Source organism: Peromyscus maniculatus, chromosome 1 (genome assembly GCF_049852395.1).
Source record: "Peromyscus maniculatus bairdii isolate BWxNUB_F1_BW_parent chromosome 1, HU_Pman_BW_mat_3.1, whole genome shotgun sequence".
NCBI classification, from domain to species: Eukaryota; Metazoa; Chordata; class Mammalia; order Rodentia; family Cricetidae; genus Peromyscus; species Peromyscus maniculatus.
Genome location: NC_134852.1, coordinates 56292206 through 56305566, shown reverse-complemented (window position 1 = coordinate 56305566; position 13361 = coordinate 56292206). Strand labels below are relative to the sequence as shown.

General features: G+C 37.3%; 1 long non-coding RNA gene and 1 other non-coding gene across 4 annotated transcripts in view; one reads left to right on the top strand and one right to left on the bottom strand.

Moving 5' to 3' along the window:
* LOC143266971 (uncharacterized) overlaps positions 1–13361 on the top strand; it is a 151204-nt gene that overhangs the window by 31646 nt on the left and 106197 nt on the right. The window contains exon 4 of one of the 3 annotated variants that reach the window (XR_013041819.1): positions 8264–8441. The exons of the other annotated variants lie outside the window; for them this stretch is intronic. This is a non-coding gene — a long non-coding RNA (uncharacterized LOC143266971). Of the gene's footprint in view, positions 1–8263; positions 8442–13361 lie in introns of those variants that run through there. 3 annotated transcript variants of the gene reach the window in all.
* LOC143271358 (5S ribosomal RNA) lies at positions 5274–5392 on the bottom strand. The gene has a single exon (XR_013048579.1). It is a non-coding gene; the product is annotated as a 5S ribosomal RNA (ribosomal RNA).

Below are 13361 nucleotides of genomic sequence, written 5' to 3'. Positions count from 1 at the left end.
AGTCATCTTTGCACATTTAATATTAAGACACAAAGCAATTATGGGGAAATACAACATGAAGCTTGGCCAGTTGACTAACTTGGTTTAGGATGGAAAAGATGTGAGTAGAGATGGTAAGAAGGACCACCCACTGAGCTCTCTACTTCTTGTGCAGATCAACATGGGATTGGTTCTGAACTGAAAGTGATACCTTGCTAGATCGTGTCCTTTTCACAACTTTACAGATCTAAGGAAGAAACATATTTACTCTACTTTAAAGAGGAAAATAGCTTTAAACCTTAGTATTGGGGAGAATCTACTGCTTTTATGGTTCTAAAAAGTTCACATGTGATAATAGTGTTAATACTATATTCTATGTCTTGTGTTTGAATGCACACTTCTTCTATAAAAATTAAGAAAAATAACAAATGTATGGGAGTTGCCAAGACCACAAAATGTACCATAGAAACTTTGAACTCAGAAGGTTAGACTGACATCATGTATCATTCTTCTTGAAACAACTGACCCCCTCACTGTGTGGTAGGAGGACTTCAGAATTCGTGTTTCCTGTGGTCCCTCCATTGTATTTCTGTTGACAGTGTTTTCTTAGGCTCAGCTTTGCTCACTCTAATCTTCTTCCTCATCTTTAACTCTCACCAATAATGTGCTTTTTTTTCCACCCAAGGATTGCACCCCTGCCAATTTGTTTCCTGTATTTCCAGGGAGAATTTTTTTCTGTGATAATGGAGACATCATACATCTGCACTTTGAAAGAGCCACAATTCTAATTTTACTTGTGTGTGATTATTTGTTTAAACCAGATTGTAAATTGCACATGGAGAGAAAAGTCTTTTGCCTCTGTAGAATATTCTTCTGTGTTTTTATTCTCAAAACAGCATTTAGTCCCATGTTTTCCAATCAGTTTCTTTGTCTAAATATATTTCCTTATCACACAAGGAGGTGAAATATATCAGTTAAATAGATTGGATTCATTATAGTCTTTTCTATTATAATGTTTAGATCATAATTGTCAGTCTAACATATATCATGCAGTCAGGATTTACAAAATGACAAGATTTAGAAATTCTTGAAATGTGTATTAGCATCTACATACTCCACAAACATTCACATTTCCCTGCTATTACAAAACCCAGCCTATAAAGAACCTATAAATGCAAATCTGCTGAGGAATAAAGTTGACATATCTTTTTTTTCAATAATCACTCTAAACTTTGTTTTCCTCAGGGAACACTTTTGCTCAAAATTCTTGTGCAAAGGCATGAACAGAATCTTGACTCATAATGACATGTGAGTTAGGACCAGAGGCTGGTCAGCCTGCGGAGGGATCATCTTGTGGAACCAATGTCTCTAGTCTGTGTACTAGCTATGGACAGAGTTAGAACCCAGAACACCCTAACCCTTACCTCTTGGAGTGACATCCAGTTTCCCACTGTAGCCTCATTCTCAACGTCTTCCTTGATGAATGCAGAGAAACATATGGAGATTGAATCACAGACTGAAAAATTAACAAGCAAATATTTGCCGATGATGGGTCCCTTATCAAGTTGTGTATGTTACTGTCCTTACTCTAACAAAATCTGACCAAAGAGACTTAAGAAAGGAAGCACTTATTTTGCCTTATAGGTACAATGAGGGTGCAGTCCATCATGGTAGGAAAGTCTTGACAGGAACAGGAAGAAGCTAGTTAGTCACAATGCATGTAGAGTGAGAATGTGGGAGAGATGAATCCCGGCACTCAGTTTTCTTTGTCTTTTTCATTTATTTCTGTACTTCCGACAGTAGGACGCTCCTACCAATAGTTAATGTGAGTCTTGTCCTCAAGAAGCCAAATCTAGAAAAGTCCCATAGATGTGCCCAGTGGTTCTTCCCCTAGCTTATTCTAGATCCTGTCAAATTAGCCATGACTGTGACTGCTGGCTTTGCCATATGTGGTAACGAGCCCTGCATGCTGAGGCCCACCTGAAATGACAGTGCTGCATAGAGTTAGCTAGTATTTAAAGAACATTTTTACCCATTCAGCTTTGTCCTTTTCCAGGGGTGCTAATCACGAGTGTGGTTCCAAATTGGTTACTCAGCCTAAAACATTATTTTTACTATTTCTAATCTTGGTTCCAGTTTCTTCTTATGTTGATGGAGAAGTTGCCTGTCTTTTCCCCAGTGCTTTGAATCTTCTTGTAGAGTATATAGCCATGCAACCATTCTGAATATTATCTTGGGGTCCTCTTGAACATCCTGTAGAAACAAAAAAATACTCCATGGGCAAAAATAGAGCCTCACAGCAGCTGCATAAAGGGATAGGGGAGCCAATGCCTAGAGCTCATAGGAAGCCAGAGAATTCAGGAATGAGTTTTCAAATCATTATCTACCTTTAGTTGACTGAAGAACAGAGGCAGAAGCCTCATTAAGATTGTGAGTAAAATTTGATGAGAAGTAAAGCTGCACAAAGAGGAATCATCTTGGGTCTCCACCAGTCATTTGACTTTTTAAAACTGGATAATCAGACTTGCTTAAGTAACAATTCTTATTTTTGCTTTAACTGTGTAACTGAGTATTTTAATTTTAATATAATAAATTCAGTGGGTATTTTGGTCTGCACATCCCCTGACATTAATATATTATCAACTAATAACTAAATTGAGCTGATGATAGTGTAGATGCAAGCTTTGGAGTTAGTGTATTTCTCAAAGTGACCAGGAAGATGTACTTTGACACATTGATCTCATGAGGATCCAACTACATGGAGCTTGCTAGCTCCCAAGTGCTGGGCACATGTTTATGTACAGGAGGAGTTACTAAAATAGCGACTGTGTCTGCATTTGCTCACTTGCCCTTATTAGACCAGACAATGGACACTGTAGATATCACATACAGATACATAATTAGGGATGATTAAGATTAGTAAATGAATGCCAATTCATTTTTTGCTTTAAATTTTTTTGTCAAGACTAACAGTATTTAGGTATTTCACTTTACAGTATTTTTGTTGAGGCGTCATTATTTGTTTTTCTTTATTGAAAATAGATTTTTTGTATAATATATTCTGATTATGGTTTCCCTCCCCAACTTCTTCTAGTTTCTCCCCACTTCTCCAACCACCAAAATCCACACCTTTTCTTGCTATCTCTCATTAGGAAATAAACAGGCATTTAGGAGAGAGGCAAGGGGGGAGAGAGAGAGAGAGAGAGAGAGAGAGAGAGGTAAAAGAAGAAGAAGAAAAAGAAGAAGAAGAAAAGAGAAGGAGGAGGAGGAGGAGAAGAAGGAAGAAGAAGAAGAAGAAGAAGAAGAAGAAGAAGAAGAAGAAGAAGAAGAAGAAGAAGAAGAAGAAGAAGAAGAAGAAGAAGAAGAAGAAGAAAAACGAACAGGAAAAAAGAGCCAAAGGAAAAGCACAAGAAACACATATACATGCAGAAATACACCTATTTGCACACACAGACATCCCATAGAAACACAAAACCAGAAACTATAAACGAAAACAGAAAAAACAGCCATATAAAACATTATGAGTCAAAAAATAAAATAAAAAACCCTCCAAATACAACTGAGTTCATTTTGTGTTGGCCATCTACTTCTGGGCATGGACCTACTCTTTTTTTTTTTCTTCATTTTTCTTTATTAAGAAATTTTCTACTCTACATACCACCCACAGATTCCCCCCTCCTCCCTCCTCTCACCCTCCCTCCTAAGCCACCCCACATCCCCCAAATCAAGGTCTCCCATGGGGAGTCAGCCGAGCCCAGCACGAGGCTAGGCAGGTCCAAGCCCCTCCCCACGGCTCCAAGGCTGCGCAGGGCCATGGGACCTACTCTTAACTATAGTTTGTATACCCAGTGAGACTCCCTTGGAGAAAACTAATTTTTCTTTTTGAGTAATTATCATCTTCTGGGTTGGGGATGGGGGGCTTGTGCCATTTCCTCTCACAGTGTTCAGGACCTGTGTACGCTGTCACAGCCTCTGTGAGTTTATATGTACATCAGTTCTGTTGTGTCTACAAAGTTTTATTTCCTTAGTGTCCTCCATTCCCATTGGCTCTTACAATCTTCCCACCTCTTCTTCCTCAGTTTATTGAGTCCCAAGGAAAGAGACTTGATGGAGACATCACATTTAGGACTGAGTGTTCCGAAGTCTCTTACTGTCTGCACATTGTTCAACTGTGGATCGCTGTATTTATTCCCATCTACTGCAGAGGGAGCTTCTCTAATGATGGCTGAGGATGACAGTGATTTGAGTACAGCAGAATGTCATTAGGAGTCATTTTATTGCTGCACTCTTTTAATAAAAAATGATATTTGGTTTTCCCCTAGATCTATGGCCAATCTGGTCTCAAAGAGCAATAATTTAGAGATGTGTTGAAAGTGGAAATTTATAAATTCATGAGTAAAGGGTTAGTCTTCTCAAAAAAATTTTAGTGTTCTCTTTGTTGCCTGAGTGACATGAAGCTTTTAAGAAATCCCATGGAGCTGCACTCAACTTTCTCTGAGTTGCAATTTTAAGGGTGACAGAATCTGAGGACTGAGTTGAGATGTCAATGGATGTTCTGTCAAATCTTATAGGACTTATTTAACTAAGATCTACTGAGCTTAGGATCATACTGTAAAATTTTCATTAGAACAGTAGAAATATTTCCCAACCCTTACCTGAACATACGCTATTCATTTAAAGATACTATTACTAATCTATCTTACTAGGGAAGATACTATATTAGTACATTGGCAAATTGATTTTCCTGAAAAATTATCTAAAGATTTTTTTCACTGTGATGAACTGTTATTGTCTTCTATTTCCAGAATCTTTGGGGAATGTTGTTTCTTCCATGAGAAAACTGCTTAGAATTGAACTCAGGAATTATAGTCAGCCTGGCATAGCTCTGGAGTGAAGCAGATATGAGTTAACATTTTCCTATGAACACTGCTGCCCCAAGGGAAGAATATTTGTCAGGTCATAACTGATTTAGAATTTGGATGACAGTCTGAACTGACTAAAAAATGTTGCTTCTAGGGATGTTTCAGACTAATTTATAGTGAACAAAAATTCAGGTAATTATGTGTTTTAACTTACCACTGTGATGGCATACCGTTTTCTGTTAAAAGTATGTGTTGATTATAAAACAATCAGGTTTAACATTGTAAACATTGGAGTGTCACCCATGTCATTTCAACATTGTAGCCACTTGAATGAGAGAGTCAAAATTCTTGTAAACCTATCTCTAACTTGCACATACATCCTCACATGTATTCATTTTATATATATATATCTGTGAGAAACATTTTTTTTAAAGCCTACAGCACCCGGTATTCCCAGGCGGTCTCCCATCCAAGTACTAACCAGGCCCGACCCTGCTTAGCTTCCGAGATCAGACAAGATCGGACGCGTTCAGAGTGGTATGGCTGTAGACGAGAAACATTTTTTTAACTTGATGTCTTTTGTATAATTTTCACGTGTTAAACCATGCAAATCTACTGCAAGTATTTTAATTGAATCCTGGTGGATTTGTAAAATCAATTCCTATTAATAAACACTCTGCTTATGGATGTGTCTCCTATGAACTTATGTCAATCAATAGTTGTATTTCCAAAGTTGATCTAAACCTTGGATTGATAAAATTAAGTCATTTCAGAACAATGGTATGTGAAGATGTATAATTTGTAAGTTAATATTTCCCCATGTGTTTTGTTTGCTCATTTCATATTTGAAATTCATTTCATATGTATAGACAGACAACCATTTCTGGTGGACCATTTACTCATTTTCCTTGGGGAATATTCTAAAGCTGAATCAGCCCTTAGCTATCATTTGATATTTCTGTTGAAAATTCTAAAATGATACTTAAGAAATGTAATCATAAATATGAAATCCCTAACAAAATTAGTATTTGCTAATTTGAAGTTTCTTTTTCCAAGGATTGTTTTAAAATGACTAGTTGCCCTTTTAATTTTAAAGTCATTTTGTGTCTCTTGGCATGAGATATTATTTTATAAAGCATAATGTTGTTACTGGCATTTGATAGTTAATATGTAATATTAACTATCTCTCTATATATAATAATCTATTGATTACTGTAACCCCCATGAAGGTATGTTTCATGCAAACCTTGTCCACATTGAAATGAAGTGTATGTCTCTCAGAAACTATTCTAAATCTTTTCTCTTCAAAACATTATATTCTACAGTCACTGGAATGTTTTTGTCTAAGTCATGATGATATGCACTTAGGAGTCTACCATTGATTGTGTGTGAATCATGAGACCAGACTTAGTATAAACACTTGGAAGAGCACTTCTCAGCTTCAGGTTTCACTTTACTGTACCCTTCAATTCTTATCTCTGACTGTGGTCTAATTGAGCATCCAAAATCAATACCTGGGAAAACTATACAGCAATTTTACATATTGATACACTTAATATGTATAATTTTAGGGATTTATTTTGAGCTAGGTGAGGTCTTAAAAATGGAACTCCATGAATAGCATCAGGGTGTTCACACAGGAGGAAGAACCAAAGTTAGCCTGTGTGCTCCATCTCACCCTGACACACCCTACACCATCTAATGACACAGCAAGGCCCTCACTTCAGGTTGACAAGTACTGGCACAATGTGCTTGAATTCACAGGTTCAGAAATAAGTCAAATTTCTGAGTTTCATAAATCCCCTGTTTTCTAGGAATTTGGACTAAGACATCACTAACACTATTAAATATTGAGATTTCAATAACAATTACTACAGAAATAAAGACTGATAAAAATAATTACAAAGAACCTATATAACAGCACCCATAAAAATTTATTACATATTCGTTACACTTTAATGACCTTCCCACCTAAATTGCATGGGAACATAAGATGCCATCCATTATTCTGTTACATAAACTTTCTACCAGGAACTCTTTATTTACCTTATGGCACCATTTATCCTGCAGTTATTAATGTCTAATATAGTAAACTTACCTCTTTTATAGGTGTTATGAGAAAGTATCCCTTTATTGTCTATTGATGAGCTCATTATTTCTCAACACCTGGAAGCCTCCTTTCTCCTTCTTCATGGCAATTGTTCCAATTCTATTTTATGCACAGTGCCTTACCACTTTAGCAGAATTTGTTCCCATGGTCCACTTGTATCTTTCATTGGACATTTTAACTTGACCCATAGTATATTTTTAAATTATCATGCATAATGGCCATACATTGTGCAAGAGTGTGCGCATGTTTGCTTTTGTGTGTGTGTGTGTGTGTGTGTGTGTGTGTGTGTGTGTGTGTGTGTGTGTGTGTGTATTCCATCCCATTCAGGAAATTTAATTCTCATTTTCAGGGCAGAAGTGAGTATATTTAAAATGTGCAAGGAAGCCCTGATACCCTCTAAGGAATGCTCCTCACGACCATGACACTCCTGTGATTAACATGTGACATTTTCCTAGCACCTCCTTGTACATGTGAGCAGGTTACTGGCCTTCTGGGCTATCTTTTCCCACCTCACTCAGTTACTGGCAAAATGAGCACAGACTGTGTTCACCATCTTTACTGAGTTAATGAAGAATTTCAGTCCCCTGCCTCCCAGTTCTTGTCTATAAGTCAGATTTACTAGGTGCTCAGGAGGTACTGTGGTCAGTGGGAAACCAAGGAATACTACCATTTCTGTCTCAGATTCTATGCATGTATCCCAAGAGAAAATCCTGTTCAAATCACCATGACATTTATGATCTAGCCTTAATTACTACCTGCTTTTTATGTTTTATTTTATTCATGTCCAGTAAAAGAGACACACCCTATTTTAGAAAGAGAAGTAGAATTATTAGATTTGTTGCAGAATGAAAGGGAGACAGCCCAGTAATGAATATATGTCCCTGGTGATTTTTGCAAAGTATGATATAACACAATTTATCCTACTAGTTAAACCATGTCTCTCTAGGCAAGCTAAACAAAGTGAAGAACTTCACAGCACTCTATATTAAGGATCAGACTTGAGGCCAGCAGCTATAGAAAATATCTGTTTGTAGATAAGACTTGTCCAGGAAAGTCTTCAGGTCAGCTATGGAATTTAAAGAATGAGCCAAGGAGAGAGTCATCTTTTATTCTTTGTGTATATCCCCCTGACACACAATGGTGGGGACAGACTGAGAATCTGCAGAATATGTTCTTAAACTACTGGACAATTGGAGGTTCCAGAAGTCACAGATTTGTTTTGTTTTTCAAAATAAAGCATTTGGAATTCCTTAATGAGACTTCAGTCTCACTGCTGGGGAAGATTTCTGAAGGCTCTTGTCTTCATTTTCAGGATTCCATGTTTTTTGTCCTACACAGTTGTCTAATTTCTATAATGAAGAATGAGTTTCCAAAGGTGAAGCTGCTTCTGCCAATATTAATCTTGGAATCGAAGACCTTTTAAAAATGTTGGACTTGGCCAGTATCTGTTTTGTTTGAGCATACAGCACAAATATAATCTCTTAAAAATCTGGGTTTCATAAATTTCATGGTGCCACAGTCCTGCCAAAGCCTAGGTTCAGGTTCTGAGACTGGGAAGAGGTATTGGCATGAAGAAATGAATTGTCCAACCACCAGATGAGTTTCACACAAGTGGCCAGCCTCGCATAGCTCCAGCTGTCTTTACGCATCAAAACAAGCATGTTTTTCCATACTAACAAACAAGTTTTTCCCATCCTCCAATGTTAACCTCTGACAAAAACAAATATGTTAAATATGTCTTCTTCCAATTTTCACATCAAAAACATCTTTAAACCCCAAACAACACTTATCATTTTGCTAGCTTGGCCAAATATCAAGCTAGGTACATCTTGTTTTTACAAAATTAAAGGGGGTAAACATAGGCATACACTTTCAAGAATAATAATATTGTTCAAAATTTACAAAAGCATGTTTACAAAAACAGAGGTGAATTGCCCCTGATCCTGTCAGCACTGAATCAGGAGAGTTACCAGGGTCTGGAATAACAGCTGGCATCCCCAAAGAAGAAACCCGAGAAGCATCTGCTCCCAAAGTATTTTAGGGGAACATATTCAAGAAAAAAATGGGTTTCCAGTAGTGATCACATCTGTCCCATGTGTGATGGACAAAGTGATACTAAAAACCACCAAAAGAATAGTCAACATTATGAGAAAAAGAGGGTGTAGGCCCTGCAGTCCCAGCAACATTCTGTGCTGGCCTGAAGTCCACGGGTTGTTGCTTAGTAAGACTGTCCCTGTGGGCTTTGCCCCATCTGGAGACCCACTGGACAAGCATTCATATGCTGGTCTGAAACTAGGCTGCATGGCTCCCAACCACATGGTTTTCTCCACTGAGTAAAACACATATTCACAAATCTGAGTATTTGATCAAGGTAATTCAAGATGTCTTTTTTGAAGTTCTCAGTCGTATCATTTAAGAGAGAAGATAGCAAGATATAGTATTTATGAGCATCAGATGGAGTCATTTCCATGTGTGGCACCTGTATAAATCTAAGGTGGTACATATCATTATGAGGCGGTGTTCTTTTCATACAGTATATTAGACCTATTTTTCATGATTGCACTCTACTATTATAGTTTACAGGTTATTCAGAAATGTTGACATGAACACAAGACAAATTCTTTTAAATCACTAAAGATATGACACATTTTCAATTATCAGTTATCTTAGTAACTTACTTTTCACTTTGTTATAGACAATTAGAATTTCAGGAGCATTTTCAATAGTTTGCATATCTTGTTTGTTGTTAATAGGGAGGACAGGTATCATTTCCATACCTTTATTTCCTTCCTTTGAACACTTTCAGTACAAGAATTTCTAGAAAAGTGGGCCTGGAGAGATCACCAGTGCTTAATTTACCATCCTGAAGACCAGAGTTTAGATCCTAGCACCCGGGAAATAAGCAAACAATGTTACTCTAAGGCACAATGAGACGAGAACATCTGAGGCTTGGTCACTTTCCACTAGCCAAGAAAAAACAGCTCTAGATTCAGGGGGAGACCCTGCTTGGGAGAAGCAAGTGGAGTGTGGGAGAAGAAAATACCAGAAGCCTGCACACACAGGCATAGAAAACACATGAACACACACTCACATGGACATACACATAAATAAATATGTAAATGATTCGTTAAAAGATAATTACTAAAAAAAGTATGAGTAACAATTTTTGAGGAAACTCTACATTATTTTATACTAATTAACATTGGCACCGACAGTTTACAATACTTTTTAAGACTCTTCAGCCAAAAAAAGTTTGCTTTTTTTTTTTTTTTTAATTTTTGATTGAATTAGTGCTAGTCATTCTTGGAGCATGGTGTTATTTATTGTGGCTTTTATTTACATTTCTCTTTTGGTTAAGGATACTGAATAAGGAAATTTTGGTATCATGTGTTTCCTGTATAAAAATAACTATGCAAGTCATTTGTTTTCTAAATGGATTTTAAAGAATTTTTCTGTGGTGATATTTTATTTGTGCTTTAATAAATTTTGCCTGGATATCAGAGGAAAGCCAGCCACTATATTAGACATGGAGGTCAAGTAATGGTAGCACATGCCTTTAATAATATCACTTGGGAAGAAGGCATCTGTCTGGATATTTGTGAGTTCAAGGCTACACCGGGAACAGAGCCAGGCATGGTGGCACATGCCTTTAATTTCAACACTATTTAACCATGAAGTCTGGAGGTCTGTACAGACAGACAGGAAGTGACAGAACTGGGCAGAAAGAGGAAGGAAGTGATGTAGCTGGATGGAAAGAGTAAATCAGAACAACAAGGCATATATGTATGGGTAGACAGGAAGTAGCTTTTTGGAAACTGCGGAGTTGGTGAGGTGAGGTTGGCTGGTGGCTCTTCCTATTCCTCTGATCTCTATCAGCCTTTAACCCCAATTTCTGGCTCCGTGTTTTTTACTTAATAAGACCATTTAGAAATTTGTCCACATTTTTGTTAATTTATTACTTCAGTTTTTTTAAAATTACCCCATATTAACTCATCAGATCTGTAAATTGCAAACGCTTTTATCCGTTTTGTAGGCTGTCTCCTTGCCCATTACTGTCCCCTGAGCTATGCAAAGGTTTTTTACTTAATTATAATCATATTTATCAAATTTTGCCTTTTCTTGCCTAGAATTTCTAGTTTTTTTTTTATTACAAATCTTCCTTTTCAATCAAATATGGATCATTTTCTCTAAATTTTTTTTGCAGTAGATGGGGAGTAGAGGGAGCAGATGGGGGAGGTTTTCTTCAGTGAGCACAAAGTTACAGTTAGAAGGATTAAGTTTGTTCTTTGAGTGTAGCGTGTTGTAGCTGAGCCATCAAGATGTAACTGTGCACTTCAACATATCTGGAGAGTGGTTCTTTTAAAGATATTTTTGAGTTTTACTTGTGTGTATAGGTGTAGGTATATATGTATGTGAGTGCAGGTATCCTCAGAGTTCAGAAGAGGATCTTAAATCCTGTGGAACTGGAGTTTCATGCAGCCCTGAGCTACCAAATGTGGATTTGGGGAACCAGGTCGCCTGGAAGAGCACCAAAGCTGTTAACCATTGATCCATCCTCAAGCTCCACACAGTGGGTTGTGAACATTCGAGAACACAGAAATGATAAATTGAGGTGAAAGATATAATAAATAATCTGATTTTTCTCTTTATATGGCTTATACGTATATGTGAACCTCATACTGTATTTCATAAATATTTGTACTGTGTGTCAATTAAAATAAGATTCATTTAGGAAGAAATGCCCATATACTTAGCAAGGGCCACACCCATACACAAAAGTGCATGGTCCTTTCCCAGCAGTCATCAGCTGTTTCTCAGGAAGGGGTTGGGACTTGTGAGCCTTGCCCCCTTCCATGCTGCAATGTTGACTGGCTTGATGTTGCACAGGAATTAGGAGAAGAACAGCAGCTGCCCATTGTCCAGGTAAGAAGTGGTCTTGTCATGTCCAGAAGATACTGTTTTACCTTGGACGTCCCTGACCTTTGACTCCTACCATCCTTCCATCCCCACTTACCATTCATCTTTCAACTTATTGCCACAAACTGGTGGAACCAATTGGAAATAATTGTAATACGGGCTACTTTTGCAGAGATAATCCATCTAGTATATGGGCAGCACTGACTGGACTCTGTGGATTTAAAACAAAGAAAAGAGACCCTAAAATTGGGTGTGGAGGGAAGTGTAAGAATGTAGCAAGTAGATGTGGAAGATGTTAGAGGATAAATAGGTGAATATGACCAAAATATATGATGTATATATATATATATATAAAATATACAAAGAATTAATAAAATATATATTTTTAAAAGAAAAAAAGAAATGCAAAGTGGATTACCAATTAAATCCATGACCACCCCTCCTGTTCTTCCTGGGTGTTTCAATGATTTATGGTTTTTTTTATATTAAAATTAAAACACATTTAGACATGTTTGAATTCATGAGAAAATCTGAGCTCAGAGAGAAATCATCTCTTCCAACTTTAAATTTTCTTTTGTAGCTTCCATTTTCATGCTTTCATTCAGGCTTGGAATTTTTTTCCTTAAAGAAATTTATTCATATTATAACATGTAATAGATGCACTAATTTGATTTTTCTGTAGTAACATTTATGTATTCCAGTGTTGCTATATTTATAGTTAAAAAATCACAAAATTTCAATCCTAGCTGGGGCTTGGAATTTCATCCTCTCATGTGCCTGTGTCTTGATCAGGAAGATGGAAGCATCTCTTGTCTTGGAAGTACTGAGAAGGATGCTGCTCTGTCTTTACCTCTTCCCCTCAGCCAAGCTGGTATTTGCTGGCTCAGGGGACATGGTTCTAGAGCCTCTTTTGCCTTCATCCTGCTAGTCACTCTCTTGTGGTCTAGGAATAGAATTTGTCTGTATAGAAAATCCAGGAATCTGCCCTGCTTTGGGTGTGAATGGGCAAGTTGTCAAAAGTTCATTTTGTCCCTCAGTCCTGCCATTTCTGTAGTGGAATTACAGCAGCAAACATTTTGATCTCTATCTGCCTCCATCCCTCTCAAATTGTCATCCCTCAAATTTCCCACTGAATTCTTCCAAAAATCACAAAATTCCTCATAGTTATTTGTCATTGTATGTCTAACATTCACTTTGAAATGATCCTGTCTTTGTAGCATTTTATAATAAACCAAAATGTTGGGAAGTATGGCTGTTAAGGGGCTTTAGAGGAGACAGACATGAAGGGGTGAAGTAGCCCACTTGTCCACAAGGGTGGTAGATAGCAGGGCAGAGGTCAAAGTCTAGGTCTGGCAATATAAAGCCATGCTGCAGGAATCTGAAGACTCCTAGAGTGCATTTGGGTTATTGAACTGAAGAGATGGCACATTAACCCTGGGAAATGAACAGGCAGCCTTAATTCTGCAGGTGGCAAATGTCAAGACTTTGACTTT